The following is a 17,766-nucleotide window of genomic DNA, read 5'->3' as shown; positions in this document are numbered from 1 at the left end:
GATCCATCGCTGGTGCCCTCACTGCACTGGTCCAAATAGTAAAATCGTCAACAAAAAGGGCACGTCCTACCGACTGTGGGAGCGCATCACAAATATCATTTATCATAACTGCGAACAGTGCTACACTTAACACGCCGCCCTGGGGCACGCCGTTTATTTGTTCGTACCTGTCGGAGAGGACGTTGCCGACCCGAACACGGAAGTATCGTTTGGCTAAAAACCTTTGGAGAAAAGCACCCATATGGCCACGTATACCATATTTAAAGAGCTTTTGAACAATACCATGGCGCCATGTGGTGTCATAGGCGGCTTCAATGTCGAAGAATACTGTCCCCATATGCGCTTTTTCTTGAAAAGACTTGCGAACCGTGGTGTCCAGTGTTAAGAGATGGTCCACCGTACTACGGTTTTTCCTAAATCCGCACTGCGAGTTACTAAAAATATCGTTGTTCTCTAAAAACCAAGTGAGTCGCACGTTTACCATCTTTTCCATGAGCTTGGACAGTGATGACGTCAGTGAAATGGGTCGGTAATGAAGAGGGTCCAGCCCACTCTTTCCCTGTTTTAGGATAGGCACCACAACAGCTTCCCGCCAGGCCGGAGGGAACTCACCTCTTGACCACACCCTATTGAAGGCCGCCAATAGTGCACGACGTGCACACGGAGGCAGATGTCGGAGCATCTCATTGTGGATGTCATCAGGACCTTCCGATACACTACGAAGTCTTCCGATTGCCGACTCCAACTCCACCAAAGTGAAGGGCTCATTGTACGCCTGTGGTTGCCTTGTAGAAAAGTTCACTACGGTTTTTTCGGATTGTGCTCTTTGCCGTAAAAACTGTGGGCTCATGTTTGCACCTTCGCTACGGTGGGAGAGTGCTCGGGCGATCCCGTTAGCCACATCCAACGGATGAGTCACCACCTGGCCGTTAACATGTAACACAGGAAGTGGCACGGATGAAAACTGCCCGGAGATACGTTTGATCCGAGCCCACACCTGCGAAGTTGGTGTGAATCGGTTGAGCGTGCTTATGTACATACGCCAGGATTCACGTTTCGCTTCTTTTATTGTGCGGCGGGCGAAAGCCCTGGCTTTCTTAAAGGCTACTAAATTCTCCAAGCTACTTCTGGCGTCAAAAGCTCGGAAAGCACGTTTGCGTGCGCGAATTGCGTCACGACACTTCTCCGTCCACCACGGCACAGGAGTGCGACGAGGAAATCCAGAATTGCGCGGGATGTAATCGCTAGCGCAATCTAGAAGTCTGTGAGTAAAATCCTCAATAGAGGGTGCCACCCTCACACCTCCGGTCTGACATAATGTCTCCAGTCGAGCCTCAAACTCTCTCCAGTCAGCTTTTTTTAAATTTCAACGTCGTGGTCTTACACCCAACGTTCCTCTTATTTGGAATCGAAGCCACACTGGGAAGTGATCGCTGCCCATTGGATCATCTGCCACAGACCACTCGAGTCTCTCCACCAGCTCGGGACTAGAAAGACTCAGGTCAAGCGCGGAAGTCTGACCAGACGGCAGTGTAAAATGAGTACGAGTCCCTGTGTTTAAAATACACAGTGACGAGTCACGGATAAAATGTTCGCACATCCTTCCGCGGGTGTTCGTGCTATCACAGCCCCACGCGGTGTGATGAGCGTTGAAGTCGCCTAAAAGAAGACATGGTCAAGGCAACTCATGCACTAAACGTCTCATGTCTTCCAATGGAAAACCGACGCCAGGTGGAAGATATAAAGAACACACCGTGATGTGACGGTGATTAAAATGTAGGTGTGCGGCTACAGCCTGTAGCGTAGACCGCAGGTTAAACCTCCTGGCTGGCACGCTGTGGTGGACTGCAAGGACACCGCCATGTGCGATACCGTCGGTTAACACATCATTGCGAAACAGGGCGCATCCCTTCAGCGTGCAGTGGTGACTAGAAGCAAGCTTGGTCTCCTGCAGCGCTACGGCTGCAGGACAGTGCTTGCTGACGACAGCCTGGAGGTCGAGGGCATTCGCCCTTATTCCTCTACAGTTCCACTGTAAAAAGGCCTGTAGAGGGGGCGTGTTAAAAAGCCGGTTGGAGGTCACATACTAAAACCGGGCACGTCCTAAAAGAACTGGGCTGCGCCAGTTGCAGAAGCAGACTTTTCTGTCTGAGAGCCACGGTTGGAATCTGCAGGGAGGTGCCCCACTCTGGGACGAGTTCTGGGGCTCCCGCCGTCAGATGGAGACGGGGGACCGGCCGGGGCACGCTTGACGCCAGCGTACCCGGTCCAGGGTGGCGGCGGGGGAGGGCCCATCGGCGGGCCTCTACCGGGCGTCTGGAGGTCAGCGGGGGCCTCCACTGGCCTTCTCGGCGATGGTGTGCCACTGCGAGGGGTGGGCTCCTTGCTTGCAACGGACAAGCGATTGACCGTTTTAGCCCTCTCCAACTCCGCTAGGCGGGCCCGCTTGGCGTCGCGGGCGCGCCTGTCCGCCTCATGCCGTTCCATCGTTTCCGCTGCTCGTCCACACACACTCGCCAGCGTCGCCGGAGGCGACGAGGGCAGCGGAGTGACAGACGGCGAGGAAGGCCGAGCCCGCGGACCATGGCCGCGCTTGACCACCGTCCATCCCTCCTCCTCCCCCGCCTGCGACCCCGACGACACATGAAGGTCCGGCGGCACAGCGTTGGTAGAGCAGGACGCAACTGAAGGATCAGGAGGATCCGACTGGGCGGGGGTCGCCCGCCCCGCCGGCACCACAGACAAACCGAAGGATCGCAGGAGCGTGATGAGTTGGACCGCTGACATGTGACTGATGCTGGTGGACTGTGGTACAGAGGTTTTGGATTTTTCGGCATAAGATACTTTGGGGTGATTAGCCCCATACTGTTCACGCGCCTCGCGGAAAGAAATGTTCTTTGAAGTTTTGAGTGATATAATTTCCTTTTCCTTCATGAAGGCTGGACAACTTCGATCGAAAGTTGTGTGCGGTACCTGCCCCGTGTCACAGTTCACGCACCAGGGCTGCACAGAGGTACACTGGTCTCCCGAATGCTCGGAACATGCACACTTCCCACAGACAGCTCGATTGAGGCAGTGTGGTTTTGTATGACCAAAGCGCTGGCATTGAAAACATCGCATCGGATTCGGAACGTAGACCCTGACTTTGACAACTGCGTAGCCAATGCGGATATCAGACGGTAAATCAGGCCGGTTGAATGTCAGTATAATGTTGTTTGTAGGGATTTGGTCATCACCCCTCCTGGTCGTGATCCTACGTGCTGCCGTGACCCCGAAAATTCCCAACTCTTCGATGATTTCCTCCTCGCTGACGTCACGAAGGTCATAGCAGTTTATGATACCTTTTGAGAAATTTTTGGTGTGGTGCGGTGTGGCCGTGACTGGCACGCTCACGTCTCGCTTTGCGCCCTCGGTTCTCGCGGCATATACAAACTCAGTTACAGCCAAAGCTCGAGTCGCATCGGTGCCGTTTGCGAACTCCACCTCGATCGCGCCGTCCCTCAGCTTGTCACAGCGGGGGACTTTTCCCAACCCGTCGCATCCGTTTCGGCGCTGAAACGGTGAAAGCGATGCCAGGTTCTTTACATCACTCCGGAAGACAAGGACGCGTGGGGCAGGTGGAACCGACTCCTCGCTGCGCCCTAAATTCATCGCAGTCCGTCCCCCTCTCGGGGGGCGGGAGTTTTTTGGGCTTGTAGATGCCATGCAAGGTTGTTCTTTATTTCGGCACCGGGGCTCCCCACCCACCTCGGAGCCCAACTGGGGGACGGCCCACTCACCAGTTGGTGGTGGTGGTGCCGCCAGGGCTACCTCGGTGCTATACGGGGCGGACGACGCCTCCCACACGGTCAGGTGTAACCGGGGAGACCCCTCCCCGTCCTGACCGTGGTTCAGCGCCGCCGCTCCTTGACCCCTTAAGCCGCTGCGCGCGGCCAGGTGCCCCAAGCGGAAGCCCGCAAGGAGCACCCAACCGCGACGCGAGCGACAAGCCGCTAGACCCGTGTGGGGCCCCACGGGCCCCCCGCGCCCCCGGATATCCTGGCCAAAGTTGAGTGTTGGGATGCGCCGTGACTGACCCGCACGACGCGCCCATCAGCCACCAGGATCCGATCAACCCGGGGACGTGGGCGAGGGGGCACGGCGGCCCCGATAAAACGAGGATGAGGAGTGGTGATAGGGTCGGATGCGGGAGTGCTGGTAATTTGGAGGGAGCGGGCGGGACAAGGAGCAGGAGCTCACGTACCGGCAGGGTCGCTACGCCCTGAGAGGACCAGCTTGCGCTGTCCACCCGTTACCGGAGCTGGGACCCGAGGGGGCGCTAGTCCCCTACACCGACCGAAGCCGGTGCCCCTGCGGGCAACTGCGCGTTTGGGAAATCAGAGGTACGGGGTTCGATTCCCCGCGGTGCCCGCCCTTCCTGCCAGGGTGAGAGGCAGGCGACGCCATATAGCCTCAGCAGCTTAGTGCGTCGTGAAGCCCCAATGACACACACACACAAACACATGACACATGGCTGGTTGGGCAGGACGATTTGGAATGCCTCGGCATTTCTTACCCCTGTCCTCACAGTGCGACAAAACAGACCTTCTGGCAGCTTGAGGCGAACATATTGCCTACAGAAGCTTTCTCGCGGAGATCCGCTGGAGGGTCCGAGGGTTTTTTCTCGTCTATGGCTCTCTGAATGGCGGTAGAAATTGCCGATGGTGGCATAAGGGACATGCCGTCGGCATCGCTATGGGCCAGCCCGGGCGGTAGACCACAGTACACTGGAAATTGCATAGTGTCTCCAGCCAACGGGCGAGCACTCCTTGGGGTATCCCTGAAGTCTAGCAGCCATAGAAGGTTGCTGTGGTCTGTTCACAACATAAACTTCCGTCCCAACAGAAAGTGGCGACAGTGCGTCACAAGCGTGACCACCGTGAGACGCTCTCGTTTTGTCGTCGAATAGTTTTTTGACTTTTTGTGAGGGTAGCACTTGCGTAGGCATTTACCCTCCCTCGTCCGTTTTGCACCCGTAGAAGGCAGGCTCCTATCCCACGGTCGGATGCATCCGTGTCTAGGATGAACGGCGCTGCGCCGTTTTCAAATCGATACAGAGCCACCACTGGTGCCGAGGTCAGCGGATCCTTCACCTTATTGAGCGCTGCTTCAGCCTCGGGCGACTAGTGAAATGACACATGTTTTGTGTCAGTTGTGTCAGTGGTGCAGCAACCCCTGGCGAAGTTTGACATGTAGCGGCGAAAGTATCCAGCCAATCCCAGGAAGCTAAGCAGCTCCTTTTTGGATCTGGGCACTGGGCATCTACCACGTTCCAGGATACCTTTTTCCACCAGGTCATCTATTTGAGCTTGAACTCGTCTCTGAGGTGGGGCAGGATGCGTGTCGAAGCCTGATAGGCAGATGGCCGCCCGTTGGAATGGTGTGTTGCACCAACGTGGTGAGCCCCACTCGTCCGTCAAACAGATGGTGATAACTTGGCAACAGTTTTGCTGTCCGTGATCATTCCGACTCGATCACCTCCGCTAGGATCTCGATCGGCGGCATTCCGACTCGATCACCTCCGCTAGGATCTCGATCGGCGGCATTCCGACTCGATCACCTCCGCTAGGATTTCGATCGGCGGCATTCCGGAGCATTGCTTTCGGGACGTTGTGGCGCTGAGACTGCGATGTTCCCGTACAGCTCCTCTCCAGCGCTACCTTGGATCCGCCCTCGGCGGATCATGAGCTCGCGCGAGCGGATGCGCAGAGAGGTGTAGGCTGGTGGTTGCCGCGGTGTCGTGGGTGCGCATAATCATACACCAGGGTGTGTCCCCGCATACAGATCCCGACCTGACTCCTGAGTGTCAGCGGCGCAGCCGCGGTGACGAAAGACTTGGAGGATAGAACAGAAGCCGCGCCGCATTCTTCTGCTCGATCACCTTCTCTGTGTACATATTGGAAGTCGGGGTCGAGCGATCCAATTGGTGCTCTCTGTACATCGTTGCATATTGTTGTGACAGATTTCTCAACGGTACCGGAAGTGGCTGACCAGGCTGAACTTGCACACTTGCACTACATCAGGTATCGTCAGCAGGTCCGTATCTCCGTCACCTTCGATGAACACTTGACTCACAAAATGCTCGTCATCAGCGTAACCTTCAATGATGCATTCCGGCCCCGGCGGCGCAGACCAGACCTGCCGTACTAACATGCGGCAGATCAACAGACTCTCCCGGCCGGCTGCGCCTCCCACTCCGTTTTTGTCTGGACGGGTTGGCTCTGTTTGCCTACTCATGGCTCCCTGTACTTAACCCAAGGAGAGCGGGGGCCTGGCCGGATGTTGTTTTCGCGGAGTCCGAGGTCTGAGTCAGCTGATGGGCCGGCGGCGACTCGTTTTGCTGCATCTCCAGCTGAGAGATACGATTCAGAATCTGCTGTAGAATGCCGTCAGAAACGGTCCCTTGTCCATTGTTGTTGACTACAGCAACCGGCTGCGAAGGCAGAGCTTCAACAACCAGCAGGTGTCGCGCCTTTATTACTGCCGTGTCATAATCGGCGATTCCCGTTGCAACTAGTGCGTAGCAGCATCGAGCTGGAAGGCCCTGAAGCAGATAGCTGAACAGCAGGTCTTTGCTGAGACCCTGCTGTCCCAGGAACAGCTTTTGTAATTTGTGCGATAGGCTGAACAGGAATAAATCGAAGCTGGTGGTGGTCGGGTCAGACCTCATTTGGGACAGTTGGATATGCTGAGTGGCCGGGGTGAGAGGAACACAGAAGTTCCCGAGAGCCGTTTCGACGGATTCGAGAGTTTCTCGCTGTTCCTTTGAAAATGAGCTGAATGCCAGATTGGCGGCGCAGTCCAAACACAGAGGAAGAAATAAGACCTGTGCGTCTGTCCATGTCGGGGTTCGCGACGCCACGAAAGACTTGAGGTCAGCGATGAACACGGACACCGTTTGACCCACACCACTGAACTGGAGACCTGAGATTCGATGCTGAAGGGTGTCATATTGGATTAAAACAAAGCAATACGGCCTTGTTCGTGTCCGATTTCAGACAAGTACGTTTTACGTAGCTAAAATCAAGATGTAACACCAGTAAAACAGTGGCAATATTTTTTTAAATGTCAAACATAAAAACAGCCACAGTTGTACGCTTAATTCATAAAATACGGGTGCAAGAGGTCTCACTCACGACTGTTTGGGGCCGTTCCGTGCGCAGTAGAGGGGGCCTGGATCTTGGGAGCTGCCATCGGACCCCGGGCAGAGAGTTGTCCCCTTGTCGGCCCTGCGGCGACTGGTCCGCTGATTGTTCCCTCCCCCAGTAGCATGGACGAGTCGGTGTGGGAAGGCGGCTGGCAGGTCCTGGGCGGAGGCTGCGGTGTCGGTTTACTGAGACAACGGAGAACGGTGTTTTCTGGTGAAGTCGGATACAGTACAGGACCGCTCTTCGCGCAGTGGAGTTGACCGATGGCGATGGCACGGTGGGACGAGCACTGGTAGGCGCCGTCTATTCAGCCGCGGACGAGGCGCAATTGCTGACAGCGCCACGATGAATAGTGACGAAGATCACCACCTAGCTCGGATGTAATGGACCAGGTTGGTGACACTTCGGCGGCAGAAGTCATCAAAACCCTCGCTGTGAGCGGCTGAGCTCCATCGTGGTAGAACGTAGCCAGGGCGAGCGTAGATAGCCGGATCGACGAGAGGCCCGAGTTCGAATTTATGTCATGCATGGGCTACACCGCTGCCACCACTGTAAGTTCTGCTGCTCCGGTGTCTCGCCTCTGACTCACAAGTAGAGGCGAGAAAAAAAGACTCTGAGAGCCGCCAGCGCGAGGACGGACAAGCCGGCGGTGAGTGGCGACACTGACACTGTGACGAGTGCCTGCGACAAGTTAAAATACAGAAGTGACTTTGGATGTACTGTGTGTACCAGCGAGCGGCAGGCGAGACACGGGAACAGCAGAACTTACACATAGACGGTATATACACAGACAGCACTGCGGACCATGTATATTGAAATACGCATTGCATGTAAGCATGCCCGCTTGAAAATACACTACGGGCGTGGTGCAAACGGTGGGGCGTCAGGAGTCCCATGCCCAGGGGACCTACGCTCGCGAAACCCACGTCCAGGAGCCCCACGCTCACTGGACCTACACCCAGAAGACCTACGCTCACTGGACCTTCGCCCACGATGCTTACTATCACGAAACTTACGCCCAAGGGGCATACGCTCACTGAACCTACGCGCAGGGTGCATTCAGTGACGTTATTCCTGAATTATGCAGTCGCTGTTGGCGGGCCCACCGTCATCTATCGCGTCAGGCAGCAGCAGCTAAGGTAACAGGAAGCTGACTATTTAACGCGCACTCGGGCGGGGGGCAAATTGACTCCCCCAAAGGTTTTTCCAAAATGGTTTCCGAACGGCGCGGCGTAGCCGTGCCAAATTTTACATAGCTGTAGACAATTAAATAGCGGATCGTTTGACACCAAAAGTTTGAATGCACCTCGTAAGGTCGCTGATCTATGGCAGGTCAATATCAGGCCATGGTTTCAGCAAGGTCAATTTCTAAGGAATCGTTTAATCTGATGCAGCAACGGAGTATTTGACAAAGCTACACATCTTTGAGATGCTTTATTAGGCAACACAAGCATTGAATGAGCAAATTAGTTGACCTAAGGTTAGGTACGAAGGTCAGACGAAGGTCAAAAGCAGCCTGTTTTATTGCTCTAGGGCTTGCTGTATGGGGTGTTTTCCGGTGCTCATTTTGAATTCATTGATAGTAAGAACCGCATCATACATCTTCAGTTGACTTCTTAGAGGTTATAATAGGTTATTGACATAAGGTAACCCAGGTCCGCATTTTTAAAAAAAACATACCCCAAGCGTTAGCTTTGTCCCTTATTCAAATGCAAAACTCAGGGCAGCCTCGTATGATTTCGGTCACTATGGCCTTCAAAAGGTCAAGCAAGGACACTGACCTTGTGGCTTTTGTGACTGAGCTTGTAACCTTTTGCTTGGATAAAGTTACCTAGGTTCTGGGGGCACTCTGGAGACCAACCTGCAATTTGACCTTGTTTGACCTATTTGACCCGAAGGTCATGACCTAGGAATCTAAAACTTTGACCTAAATGAGTTCACGTACGGGTCAATACACTCTGCAAATTTGGTGTCTCTACCTTTCTTACTTCCCGAGATCTTAGGGGGGGGATCAAATCGACCCCCCCCACCCGAGCGAAGGATATCTATCCGGCCACCCTGGCGCGTGTTAAGGCACGAGATAGCAGCTATTTCTGCTAGACCCGACCAACACTGCATAAAATTGTCTCCGTGTCGGGCTGAGCCATGTTACCCATTCCTGGGCAGGAGCTAGGCTCAGGCCCACGGCTTACATTGGATGGGTTTCCTGACGCAATGTGAACCTATTGTCGGTCGGCGGCCGGCAGTGACCAATGTAATTTCTTACTGTGTTGACAAGTGCGCTGAGTCGGCGGGGACCGCGTGTTCGAAGGGTCTCAAAGGGGGGAAGGGGGTGGAAGGAATCCGAAGGGCTAGCCCGAGCTAGTACTAGGGTCCCGATTGGAACGCTGAAGGGATTTAGCTCAAGTCATGTTAACGATTCCTGACCGCAGGGCCGTAGCCTCAAATGTAAGTCAGAAGTCTTCCTACACCGATAAGAGTCACTGAGACAATGCAGGTCCCTTTTCGACCAGAGACGAACAACACTGCACAGCCCGAGCCAGGACTGGGAGCCCGATTAGACCCCTAGTCCTAGCTCAGGCTGTGCGGTGTTGTTCATCTCTACTCCGCATTTGTCCGAGCCCTGGAGGATCATATCCCGCGCAGGATCGGGGCAAGGGTCTAGAATTTCCATTGGTCTGACCCGATACAACAATGAGGGGCCCTATGTCAGTCAAAGGCTGACAGTGTCTTACAGGGGGTCCTGTGTGGCAAGCGGTCCCGAGGCGGCCGCGGAAATATATATTTCCGCGGCCGCCCCGGGACCGCTTGCCACGGGACCACAACTATATTTGTGTTAAACATCTAGCCCCCGCGTTGAAGGCTTCCAAATGAGGTACGGTCCCGTCACGGCCTGGTCCTATTCGGTCCGGTTTGGTCCCGGGTTGCACGGATGTCGTATAGTTGCTCCGGTACCAGCGTCGCCCGTCATTTGACGCCATGTAGTTGGAACGCTTCTAAAATTGTTGGGCCCTTTTCGTTCTATTTCGGCCGATATGACTCTTGACCTTTTCTTCAGCGTGGAAATATATTCATGTTCAGTGTGACCCCACCTCCCTAAACGAGATAGCGTCAAAATTTTGCGTGTGTTTTGCATACCGGTGATGTCAACCACACCTTAGACAGATCTCATTAATGCACAAGCTGTGCAGCCTGTGCCGCTGTGACTTAACAATCCTCTGGCGTGCCTTCGTAAATCTCATACGTCCCTCAACCATGGGCGTAGGAACAGAGGGGGACGGGGGGCCATTCCCCCCCCCCCCCCGCTTTTCAAGGTGGGGGGGGGCAGCAATGTTAACTAGCCCCCCAACTTTCCAGATTAAGGTTGCATTTGGCTTACTTTCGCACTGCATTAAACATGCATACCGATTTACCTAGTTCACCAGCCATCTCCCTTAAGATGCGTCATCTTTCTCGTTTTCTCGTAGGCCATCGCTTAGTGTTATAACAGCAAAGCCGACGCCGCACGGCTTGGAGACTGCAACGCCGAGCGTCGAGGCTGTTATTGCTATGACTTGTGAGCACGCACGTTCAACACCATATTACGTAGTTTTGTTATCAGTAATCAGCTCTGACAGGATCTTGAGTATTTAAAGACGAACATGGGTTAGCCATGTTAATACAAACTGGGAATCGCACTTTATCTGCGATCTACAGTCAGGGACAACTCAATAGCTCTGAAGAACACATACAAACACGGAACTGGAGTCTATGTGACAACTATCGGACTACCTGCGGTGATCAGAGATGTTGTTGCGCCAATGAGGGTTCCTGTGCTGATCTGGGGCTAACTGCGCGGATCAGAAGGCCTTCCTTGTCAGGGATGGGAACAAATGTGATATGATATATCCTTCTATTGTCCTCCGGATCGACCAGGAGATCCCGCCCCGTGCCATAAGAATGATAGCCAGAAGACAGTTCGCGATGGGACGGAATGGCTCTTCAGCCCTTGACCGGAAGCAGTAATGTACCCCTGGTGTTCTACTTAAGAGGCCCCTTGCCCGGAAGGAATAAGGGGTCTCATTATTGTTGAGTAGAGTGGGGCTCTCATTAATGTTGAATAGCGCGGGTCGAAATGAATTAAAAGAACGACCGGGGTCGAGGCTCGTGCGTCTAAAATTTTCGAGTGCGCATGCTCAAAATCCCCTCACATAACTTGTAATACTAGTTGGTTTTGGTGTTTAAAGACAATCATTTCAGAAGCGTCATCATTTTCGTCCGCCGGTGGGCCACGGCTAAATATTGGCTAATGGACTAACACTCCGCGGACTATGGAGACTGCAACGCCTAGTGTCGAGGTTTTGTTGCTAAGATTTACGAGCGCGCATGTTAAACAACGCGGTACATGAATTGTATCACTAATCGATTCTGAATAAATGGTCAACAGTTATAAAAAACATGGCTTTGCCATGTAAATACACATTGGCGATCGCTCGATCTGCAATCAAATTTTCATCTTCAAATTGGGATCAAACGTATCGATCTACAAATTACCTTCGCGGCGTCCTCGATGTCTGTAGCACCCAGAAAAAATTGGTAAAGCTTCTGAAATCAATCGATTTAGAAAGAGTCAATTAACCATTGTAACTTAAGGGCGACGATGATTTCTTCCATGCAGTCGTTTAACGCCTGATTTCCGCAGTTCATTGATCTCAAAATGCAAGCAGAATTGAGCTCACGGTAGCTCCTGGTTTCTGTTCTGGTTACAAGGTAAAAATGACAATAAAAAGAAGAAAACCGTATCACTTGTTAAAAGCAAGCTATATCCGGGGATTTGGGGGGATCACCATAGAATGGACTTTTGTCAACCTTGTGTTCCTCCTCAACAAGGGCCTGGCCACGCCCGTGCCTACACACAAAAGCAGACCAAGTCGTATACGTTGCTTGATGGGCAATGAAGTGCCCGTAGGACCAATTCATACCTAATGCGGACAGATTCCCGGAGGCTACTTTTCTGCGATGGTGTGGTGTGAGGGAAGATAATTTGGAAAAACATGCTGTTGCAGGTGTCCAACACGTGCTTCATACACCATGTAGAAGTAACACTGGTCTAAAAGCATGCAACAAAACAGTCATACGATCAGTTCGCAGTCAGTCATGCGGGAGACATCCGGGCCAGGGCAGTGGCCACTGACGGCGGACAGGAGCAGGACCCAGATAAGGAACATGTGACGGATGAGCCTTATTGTGTGGCTTGATTCTTAAAAGAAAACCTCCAGTTTTATGGCTTTTGTCACATTGTTTCTAGCAGTTCCAAGCTCCCGAATTTGTTTCCGCCTAAAATGTTGCGACAATACTTATCTCTTGAAGCGCAGCCAGCGAAATGGAGGCGCATGAAAATCTGTCGTACTGTGAGCCATCGATCCACTTTCAAAATTCTCACCAGCCTATATCCAGACCGTATTTGGCATGCACACTGTGGAGGCAGATGCTTCCCTAATGACCTAAAACACCTACCCTCTGGTGTGATTTCGTCTCCCCAGGAAAGATAACGTTAAAATGGACAAATAAGCTAAGGAAGCTGGATAGCCTTATTTGCCAAATGACATATGAGTCGAATAGGCAAGATTGTGCACCAGTGATAAACAGCTCTAGATGCATATCTAGCATAGAAGCCATGATATTTGAATAAAGAGCGATAACAGCCCTATCCCTACCCCCTCCCCCCCCCCCCCGGTCATCGGACTCGCTTTTCAGAAAAGATCCCGAAATACGCCCTGAGCTTGGCCCCCACTTTTTGAAACGTTTCTGCGCCTATGCCCTCAACAGTTTGTAGCGTTTGAAAACGCAGCAAACTGAAAACTACGGCACGGGGGGAAGTTTTCTTTTCAACCGGAGGCTCATCCCAAACAGCTTGGCCTCCACCTCTCCCCAAATGCGAGGGGAAATAAAAGTGGATCGACTTCGGCGACAAGCCTGTTTTTTGTCTGATCTTCAAAGCAGATATTAACATTTCCACCGTTCAGCCCCTCCCTTTCCGCTTACTCTTTGTGCGAAACTACTCCCCTGGTGGTGCTTCCAACTTTCATTTTCCGTTTCTTTGGTATCCAATGACGTCATCAATATCATGGAATAAAGGATAGAGGAATCCGGTTCTACGCATCCAGTTCGCTTGGCTCGACGTCATTATCAGCTGGTAAGGGTATGCAAGAACCACACTCCCTTGCAAAATGCATCAACGTGCACGGAGACAGTGAGGGAATACGGGGGGGGGGGGGGGGAGAAACGCTGGTGGCAGTGGTATATGACCGTACGTTAGCAGGCAGACTAAGTGATTAGCAGCAGCACTATTTCAAGTTTATGTTTCAGAAGAATAACCTGGAAGAAGTTTGTCCTGTTTGCAGGATGATCGTATGATAACCATCCATTTTTCTAAGGCCTGGAAGGAACTGATGACAACTGGAGCTGGAACTGACCACTGAACTGGAACTGAATTGAATTGTGTAAGAACTACCTCACTAATGTATGACTTTGCCAAGCATTTTGTGGTTGCACAACATTTAATAATTTCCTAGACATTGCGGTAATTTTTTACTTTGGTACCTGTACAGCCGACGGAGGGGAGAGATACGCTGGCTGCAGGGTTTCGAGTACTGTCGTGCTGGGGAAATGCTGTGAGGCATCAGCTGACATTGTGACGTCACTGAAAGTGGTTTTGCATTGATTGGGATCGGGGTTCTTTTGGGCCGACTGAAGGCCATAAGGCTTTTGCTTGTGATATGTCACTGGTATTCTGCTGGGTATATGTCGTCACTGGTCGTGAGTTTCTAAAGCATTTTTGGGTCCACTGAATGCCGTAAGGCATCAGCTGGCGACGTGTCGACGCTGGTATTCGATTAAACATCAGGCGCGACCGGCTTCGTTGCATCTTTACTTTTCGCACCTGTCTGCTGCAAACATTTGCGTGCCGCACAAAGGTCTGACCGAATCATCTCAATGTGTGACGTCACTAATCATCACTTTATACGAGTGCACTTAGGCCCCACGGCCATGGTGTGTTATGGTCCGCGAGGTATCACCGGATAGCGTGACGTCACTGGTATTCGAATAAATACTGAGCGCAACAGGCCGTGTTTTATTTTTACATTTGTACCCGTCTACTGCAAGCATTGGCGTGCTGGGTGAAAGCTGCCGAACCACCTGAGTGTGTGATGTCACTGGTCAGGAGATTTTACGGCCTCTTTTTGGCCGACGAAACGTCATACGGCATTAACTGATGATGTGACGTCACTGGCATTCGAATAAACTTCAGGCGCGACAGGCCTTGTTCCACCTTTACCTTTGGTACCTGTCCATTGCAAGCATTGCCGTGCTGAAGGAAGGCCCTGCCGAATTACCTGGGTGTGTAACGTCACTGACCATTAATTTGTATACTCTTTTGAATCCACTATGGGCCACAAGACATCAGCTGACGATATGATGTCACTGGGTTTCGACTAGGCATCATGCGCAACAAGCCATGCTCTATCTTTACTTTTCGTACCTGTGTACTGCAAGCATTCGAGTGTTACACCAAGGCGATGCTGAATCGTCTTAGTATGTGACGTCACTGGTCATGAGTTTATGCTGGTTCACTTGGGCCGCCCAAGACCACAAAGCGTCATATCCCGTGGAGTATCACGGGAAGATATCACATCACTGGTATTCGGCTTAATATCAAGAGCAACAGGTCACGTTCCATCTTTACCTTTGGTACCTGTCTCTTGGAAGTATTGGCATGCTGAATGAAGGCTCTGTCGAATCACCTGAGCGTGCGACGTCTTGGGTTTTACAGGTTATTTTTGGCTGAGTGAAACCCATAAAGCATCAGCTAACGATATGTCGTCACTGGTAGTCCGCTGAGTGTGTGACGTCACTGGCCATTAGTTTTTACGAGCCTTTTTGGACCGACTTTACGCCATTAGGCATCATATAACAATATGACGTCAATGGTATTCAACTGAACATCAGATGTAATAACCCATGTTTCGTCTGTGCCTTTCGCACCTATCTACTGCAAGTATTCGCGCGACACATAGAGGCTCTACCGAATTACCTGAGCGTGTGGTGTACCTAGTTATGAGCTAGCGCGGGTTTACTCGGGCTGACTAAAGGACATAAAGCCTCAGCTGACCATATGACGTCACTGGTATCCGCCTAACTCTAGGCGCGACAGGCCATGTTCCATCTTTATCTGTCGCACCTGTCTATTGCCAACATTGATGTGCTGAAGGAGGGCTCTGGAATCTCCTGGGTGTGTAACGTCGCCGGTCATGAGTCTTTTCTGGCTCTTTGGAACCCCCAATAGGGTATAAGACATCAGCTGACGATATGGTGTCACTGGTATTTGACTTAACCTTAGGCGCGACAGGCCATATTCCGTCTTTACCTTTCGTACCTGGCTTCTGCAAGCATTCGCGTGCTATATGAAGGCTTTGCCGATTCACCTGAGTATGTGACGTCACTGATGACGAGTTAGTAGGTCACTTGGGCACCATAGGCTACAAGGCATGATATCCTGGAAGCATCACCGGATAATATGACGTCACCGGCATGATACCAAATATGAGGCGCAACAAGCCATGATCTTTATCTTTCGTACCTGTCTACTGCAGCATCCGCGTGCTAAATCAAGGCGATGCCGAATCATCTCAGTGTGTGATGTCACTGGTCATGAGTTTGTGCGGATTCTCTTGGGCCGCCCAATGCCACAAAACATCATATCCCGTGAAGCATCACGGGATGATATGACGTCACTGGTATTCGACTTCACATCAAGCGCAACAGGCCATGTTCCATCTTTGCCTTTCGTACCTTTCTATTACAAGTATTAGCGTGCTGACTAAAGGCTCTGTCGAGTCTCCTGAGTGTGTAACGTCACTGGGCAAGAGTTTTTACGGGCTCATTTCAAGCCCCTATACGGCATAATGCATCAGCTGACGATATGAGGTCACTGGTGTCGGACTTAACATCAGGCGCAACAGGCCATGTTCTATCTTTAACTTTCGTACCTGTCTATCACAAGTATTGACGTGCTGGATGAAGGCTCTGTCGAGTCTCCTGAGTGTGGGTGAATACTCAGGTGAATCTGCAAAGCCTTCATATAGTACGTAAATGCTTGCAGTAGCCAGGTACGCAAAGTAAAGATGGAACATGGCCTGTTGCGCCTGAGGTTAAGTCAAACACCACTGACGCCATATCGTCAGTTGATGTCTTTTACCCTATGGGAGGTTCAAAACAGCCCGTAAAAACTTATGACCAGTGACGTTACACACTCCAGAGACTTCACAGAGTCTTCCTTCGTTGTTGTTTATTAGAGTTTAAGGCGCGTCGACTACTGTGGTCATTTTGCGCCCATAATAGCTAAATGACTAGCTTCGGAGTGTGACTAAATATATATATATATATATATATATATATATATATATATATATTATTCAGAAATGAAAACGGCTGAGTTGTATCTGGAACGCGTCATTGATACGAAATTTTCGGCAGCCTAAAAACTTCCTACACGCGGTATAAACTATTCAGGCAGGTTTATATAAGGTGCAGAACTTAATATGCGATACAAACCTGAGGGTATGTTTGATATATGGTGACCTGTCACATAGTAAATCGGAGAGCGTCAGGGACGGCGCCGCAGGACCAAAGTACCTCAGACGCTCGACGCCTAGTATGGGACAGCATACGAGTACATGTTCCACTGTGAGCGTGGTGTTGCAGTGGCGACATCGTGGTAGTTCTTCGTGACATAGGTAAGTATCGATGTGTAGCATAAGTATGGCCAATCCGCAGGCGACACAGGATTACTTCCTCCCGTCTGGACTTTCGATAGGATGACTGCCATTCCTGAACAATCGGTTTAATGCTCTTCAGTTTGCTGGTGCCCATCACATCCCATGTGTTCTGCCATTCCTCGCGCAAAAAGGCCGAGATGGCCGAGCACAGGTCCGTAGCGGGTATCGGAAACATTCTGCGGCAGGGGCGACGAGAAGCACACTTTGCCGCGGAATCAGCCAGCTCATTTCCCGCAATGCCAACGTGGCTCGGAATCCAGCAAAGTACTACGGTCTTGCCAGCCCTGTACAGAGAGTCGAGACGCAGTAAAATATCCTGTATAAGGGGACTTACCGGATTAAAACACCTCAATGCCGAAAGGGCACTTAGGGAATCCGATAAAATCACGTGCAGACTGTCTTCGCCCACCTCTATGAAACAAAGCGCCTTAATAATGACCACAATCTCTGCGGTAAACACGGACGCATGGGCTGGCAGTGTAAATGATCGCGTATCGGGACCACACACAAAAGCGGAACCAACACCCGTATCCGTTTTCGAGCCGTCTGTATACGTAATTGTGAACCCCCAATACGTTTCGATATGCTTCAGAGCTGTTGATCTGGCAACGTACGGAATCATATTTTGCTTCCGAACCTCCGACAATGAGACATCGACAGCTGGCGATACCATCACTCACGGAGCGATCGGCAGGCTACGCGGGCGTGCCACACCCCGAAAACTTAAGCCACTCTCATGAAGAACATTACGAGCACGCACA

Source organism: Pollicipes pollicipes, unplaced genomic scaffold (assembly GCF_011947565.3).
Source record: "Pollicipes pollicipes isolate AB1234 unplaced genomic scaffold, Ppol_2.1 Scaffold_3447;HRSCAF=4054_pilon_pilon_pilon, whole genome shotgun sequence".
NCBI classification, from domain to species: domain Eukaryota; kingdom Metazoa; phylum Arthropoda; class Thecostraca; order Pollicipedomorpha; family Pollicipedidae; genus Pollicipes; species Pollicipes pollicipes.
Note: the sequence above shows the minus strand (reverse complement) of the source record.